The sequence below is a fragment of the Lynx rufus genome, unplaced genomic scaffold (assembly GCF_022079265.1).
Source record: "Lynx rufus isolate CCGP_SWC_20201006 ecotype Redwood Valley unplaced genomic scaffold, mLynRuf1.p SCAF_7, whole genome shotgun sequence".
In the NCBI taxonomy this organism is placed as follows: Eukaryota; Metazoa; Chordata; class Mammalia; order Carnivora; family Felidae; genus Lynx; species Lynx rufus.
This window is the reverse complement of record NW_025814889.1, coordinates 109295275-109301710: the sequence shown is the minus strand read 5'-3', so window position 1 is coordinate 109301710 and position 6436 is coordinate 109295275. Positions and strand designations below refer to the sequence as shown.

The 6436-nt window shown below is 32.3% G+C and overlaps 1 pseudogene; it reads right to left on the bottom strand.

Moving 5' to 3' along the window:
- Positions 1-444: 444 nt before the first annotated feature.
- LOC124502839 (uncharacterized) lies at positions 445-657 on the bottom strand (annotated as a pseudogene).
- Between the last annotated feature and the right edge of the window lie 5779 nt (positions 658-6436).

Genomic DNA, 6436 nt, shown 5'->3' with positions numbered 1-6436 from the left:
TTTTAATGTACAGGAAACAAACAGGGAAGAAATGTTAAACACACAGAAGAATTCTAACAGTACACTAGCATCTGCCCTAAGAATGAATATAAGATTAGAGTCACATTATTATAAAAAAGATATCTTCCTTGCACTTAGGACAATAGAGAAAAATGAGTCCAATCAGAATATCTGATCTAAGTGTATATATATATTAATCTTATTATGGAAAATACTTGATTGAGCTATGTAGCCAGCTGAAAGTTTTTCCAGGTGTTCTTATTTGTTCTTTCTTTCTTTTCTGTTTTGGTCTAGATTTGATATTTCCAAAGTCAAAAGTTACATAAGTCCCTGTAGACAAGGGGTGATTTATAAGCAAAGAGGGTCATCAAGATTAGGATGGAGTTCAAAAGAAGCAATAAGAGAGAAACCACTTGAGAAAACGGAAGTCATTTTATGTTCCAATAAGAATTCCCCAAGCCTATCATTCTCAACGCAGGCTGTGCAGAAAATAAAACCTTTTCTTAAAAATAAACTTTCAGGTTTGAAAAATATTTTTTGGTGCAAATGATAAAGTTAGAGCTTTCTGACCAATGGGCTTCCATTTTCCAGGAATAATTATTAAACTGATAAGGACAGATACCATACTTGATCTTAGCCAAAAGACCGAGAAGTGATTACAGATAATTATTAAAATATGAGAAAATGAGGCAGTAATACTAGAGGTAAATTTAAAACGTTTAGTTCTTCCTAAACAGAGAATTGACATCTGTTCAGACAGTTTGGTGGGCTACTTTTTTTTTTTTTATCACATTCTGGTTTATATTTCAGTTTCTCTCTAGAAAGATTTGCTCTGATGCATTAATAGGAAACCTATTATTAAAATTCACCAAAGCTGCATACTCCAAATTCACCTGTATCCATAGTAAAGATGACATTTCACCTCCATCATTCTGCCTTTTTTGTTCATCGAACTTATTTGATATGGAAAAAGAATGCAATAACATGTATTGAAGGAGGACACAGGAGAAGAAAGAGCAAACTGGAATGACTCCTTCAGAGGGAGCTGAGATTTGCTGCAAAATTGGCATGTGGCCCCTTAACGCAGCAGATTGAGATCCAGTAGCCATTGAGGAACAACCATTTAAGTATCGTGACAGCTGTATTCAGCCGTCAAAGAAAAGTTGGACAGACTTCATGGCGGATGACTGGACAGATCAATGTAAAAACTTGAAACATTACATTTGAGTTTCAAGGTAAATACTTTTCCTCGGTAGAGACACTGGTATTTCCTGTGTTTTCATGAAAAATGCCTGATAAATTAATACAATTTGCTTCTAAGGGAAGACGCAGACAGGATGACATATTAAGTGTTCTTTAGCTCAAGGTCTACTCAGAAAACAGAACCCAACTCAAAGCTTGTGTGAGGCTAGTTTATTATTATTATTATTATTATTATTATTACTATTACTATTATTTTTAGTTTATTTTTTGAGAGAGAGAAAGAAAGCAGGGGAGGGGCAGAGAGAGAAAGAGAATCCCAAATAGGCTCCGCACTGTCAGCATAGAGCCCAATGTGGGCTCGAAACCATGAACTGTGAGATCATGACCTTAACCAACTGAGCCACCCAGGCAGCCCAAGGCTAGTTTATTTTAGCATGTGATCCCAGGTAGGAGATGGAATTCAGGGCAGTGAGAATGGAATAGGGAAGGAGGAACCGCCAATGCAAGGATGTCATGGAGTTGGATGTTCTCCAGGCAACTGTTACCCATTCCCATTGAGACCTTCTGAGGACCTTATAAAATGGACCCACAGAATTATCTACCCAAAGATGAAACAGGGAGATATGTGTCCAATACTTTTTGGCCCTGTTGGTCCAGGGTGGCCCTGTTGGCATTAATTGTTTATACTTCCAGATCAAGAGGCAGTCTGACTAGATGACATTCCCCACATGGGTCTTACAAGAACTCCAGGGCAAGACTCACATTGTAAGATCCTCAGCTTGAGGCAATGCTTTTGGAGGTTGCACCTGAAAAAGCTCTCTAAAATTTGCGTGATGCTGACTGCTGCGACCAGAGGATTTTCAAATAGTGTACAAGTTGTGTCCAAGGTAAAGGATAGTCAGAACGATAATACTAAATTGAGTCTGGGATGGGATTAGTTTGATGAAAGACAATTTGGTCAGAGATTTAATGATTCTAATGATACAAAAGGCAGTGTGCCATACTAGTGCATTTGATTCCCAGAACTAATCCCTTTTTATTACTTTTTTTCCTTTATATGATGAAGTTATTTTCAGAAATAATCATGAATTTAAATAAGTAATAATAATGATCAAATAAAGCCTACAGTGATTTTTTTCTTTTGTTGAATTCTGTACTTCTAATAATACAAGTAAAATAATATAAATATTAATAATATAAAATAATGTAAATAATATAAGACAAAAATTAAGACACTTTAATTTTAAAAATCTGTGTTTTTATAAAATATTTAAAACCCATAGTTTTATATCTATATACTGGTCTATCACAGAAATGAATGATAACATTACGTTTTAGTTTTGAGCCTTAAGTTCTGAAAACTTATCAAAGGGTTTGTCAAAATCTATATTCTTCATATATTGATGTTTAATAAATAGCATAGCCAAGTTCCATTTTTCATTCATGATTGATAAAGTATTTTTAATGTTTTTTTTAATTTCAAAAGGTTGTTTCACTTGATGTGGCAATTATACAAAATAAATTCTTTAATTTTTTTTTTTTTATTTAGAGAGAGAAACTATGAATGGGGGAGGGGCAGAGAGAGAATCCCAAATGCAGAGAATCCCTTCACTCTCAGTGCAGATCCCAATGTGGGGCTCAGTCTCACGAACCATGAGATCATGACCTGAGCCGACGTCAGATGCTTAATCGACTGAGCCATGCAGGTGCCCCTACAAAAGAAATTCTTAAATATAATAGTTTGTTGGAGATTCATAAAAAGTAAATTTTGCAATAAAATCCAGACATTCCCATAATGTCTATGTATTTATTTCTTCAGGACTGATTCTGGCAGATTTTCAGTATTTCTATAGTTCAAAAATATTTTCACCAAATAATTCATCATACATTTCTGTTACATTTGATAAAAATATATTTGAAGTTTTCTTCTTCAGAGAAAACTCTCTACATATAAGTGTACATTGACTTTATTTGATCTACTAATTTAGAATAATTGCCCAGTTGTTAATGAAAATAATTGAGACATTCAAATACTGTATCTTTGACTTTTTTCTGATGACCTAACACCATTATCCTTTATCATTTCTTTTGGCATTTATCTTCTGCAAATATTCATTTCCTTACATTTTATTGTTGCAAAGTTACTAACCTCCATTGTTTTCTGAATCAGTCTTCAAGTGTTAATTTAAAACTTGATGTTTCACTCTAAATAATTCAAATCTTACTCAGGTTGTTTGCAATACTTGTGTCACTTTAATATTTACATTTCAAATTTCACTTTCAAATGAGGTAACTCAGAAAAGACGTAGACAGCAGACGACAATATCTGAGCTGATGTTTGTGTGTCCCTTTTTCCTTTGAATCAACCAGTACTTCATGGATTGAATTAACTTTCAAAATGTGTCTTTCCTGTGCACTCAGCTTCATAATGAGCACTACATCTTTTAAGAAAGTCCTTAGTGATAATATCTACATTCTGCAGCCTTTGCTATTGATCAGGTGAACCTGAAAGGATAGGTTTATTTTTCACAAATTCCAAAATACATTTTCCTGAGGAAATCTTCTAAAAGAGTGAATTCTCTTAAGCTTTGGGGGAAAAATGTGCTCAAGGAGCAAATGAGAATTAAGGATTAATTTATTTCATATTTTTCCATCATTTGTTTTGGCCACAGTTATACTGTTGTCATATTCTTGACCATTGGGCAGTCGTTTCAGGGAATTTCCTGGAAAGGAGAGAAAAAGCTCAAAATTAATTTCTTTATCTTGACCATCTTCAAGATTGATGTATTTGAGGGGCGCCTGGGTGGCGCAGTCGGTTGAGCGTCCGACTTCAGCCAGGTCACGATCTCGCGGTCCGTGAGTTCGAGCCCCGCGTCAGGCTCTGGGCTGATGGCTCAGAGCCTGGAGCCTGTTCCCGGTTCTGTGTCTCCCTCTCTCTCCGCCCCTCCCCCGTTCATGCTCTGTCTCTCTCTGTCCCAAAAATAAATAAAAACTTTGAAAAAAAAAAAAAAGATTTATGTATTTGATCAACTTGTATAAATGAACAGAGTATAAAGCTTTGGGAATGTTAAGAATTTCAAACTACTTTGCATTTTTAATGCAACTATCTGTTCTTTGAGGTAATTTTCCAGAAGATGAATATAATTATTTAGACCATAGAAAAAAAACTAGCATGGTAATACATTACTGCATAGTAAAACATTACAAAATGTTCCTTTGACTTTGGGTCATAATTTGAGAGTAATTTCTTCAACTTCAAAACAGTGTTCTTTATTTGCTAATGACATATGGTTTTTATGATCAGGGAAAGGATATTTTATTTGGCTGAAAGCATTATTAAGTCTAAATAGGATCTAAAAAGTCATTTTTTATTCATACACATACACACAAACATATATCTACATGTGTGCATATGTATGTATATATGTGTGCATATATGCATATATATGTTTTCATATGTGGTGTAAAAATCTTCCATTTTGTAAGAAGATAAATATTGTTCAGATGTCTTAATATCAGGGACTTTTGAATATACTTTCCAGCAGGTTTTAAAATGATTTATTAAGCTGGACATGCCAGGTTTTGTTTCATTACCAGTAAACTAATAAAATATATAATTTTTTCAGTTTCTAAACAACTCACATAAACTCTCAATTTTCCACTATATGGAAAATATATAAAGAGTCTAAAAACCATCAAGATGACAAGAGTTGACTTCCCTCCTTTGTTCTTTTCTCATTCTCATTCAATTGTATAACAACATTTATTATAATATGGTTCACTTCTTTTAAACGGGTTTAATCTCAATCACCTGGAACAAATATTGACTAAGTAGTGAAATCATAATACATTAAAATTTCATTTATCATATCTTTTCCTTCAAAGGCTTAGCCAAGCATCTCCTTATCATCATCATTATCATCATCACTATTAGTGTTGACTTTTGATGATACTTACTTTCTGTTCAAAATTATCAAACTTGAGAGAAAAATATTCAAATTCATCCTTTACCTGTATCACTTAAGCATTATTCTTTCTTGTATGGGTTCTTAGGATTGTATGTGCAATCCTGATTTTCCTATAATTGAAGAACTATATGTAATTTTTATATATTACACTTTTTAGAGTATGTTCAATGATTCAATTACCTCCTGTATTGACTTCTATTTTCTTGTTTTACTCCACTAGAATGTTATCACTTCATGTTGACAAGGTACCTCACATTAAAGTTCTTTACAGAACTTTACAGAACATAGAATTATTATGGTTTCACAATAATATAGAAAATGACTTTAGGCTACTCCAAATTCCTGGAGAGGGAAAAAACCTCAAAACACAAAAAACTATGTAGATAAAGTTTTATAACAAGTGAATGTCAAACTTTGGTTAGTTTGATATAATTATTTAAATTACTTTTTATATGTTAATAAGTTTATTTTCTCACAACCAAACATAAAATGTTTATTTTGAGTAACAACTCAATTGCTCCACTGGTGCACATTTTATTTTTATGAGTTGTTTTCTGTTTTAAAACAAAAATTAATTAAAATAGAATAATAAAATCCAATTTTAAGTATGTTATTAAAATCAATAAAATATTATATATGTGGCTTAATATGAACTTTTCAAACAAAAATTATGCACTTCAGAGTTCATATATTATTTCACTCAGGTCTTAAAATAAAAATTCCAGCAGTCACATGGAATGACAAAATTGACCTAATTCAAATTCCATTTCTTTATCTGTACATTCATTGTGCTGACACTGTTTATTCTGTGTCCACCTTTGGAAAAAAAAAAGCTTGAGCTTTTTTCTGCCTAGATACCCTTAATGAAATATTCTATATTTTTAATAAAATAAAAAATGAAAAATATATAGATATTAATCTTATTATCATTATTTTGTCTGAAAAATGAAACATATAAGATTTATAGTAATCAAATGAACATAACTTAGCTATCTAATTGAATGACTGATAGGGAAATTTAAGTGGTACAGAGGATTACCATATTGGGATTTTTAAAAATATTCTAATATAAAATAACATGTGCTACCTATAAAATAAATTTCAACTAGAGGATAATAGAAAAATATAGCTGCATGTTAGTGATCCTTTCTGAAATGAGTATCTTTAAAATGAGCTAGACTTTAAGAAGAATATTTATGAAATTCTTTTACACATTTCCTTGTAAGGAGAGGAAAAATAATATGTAGTACCACATTGGTTGGAGA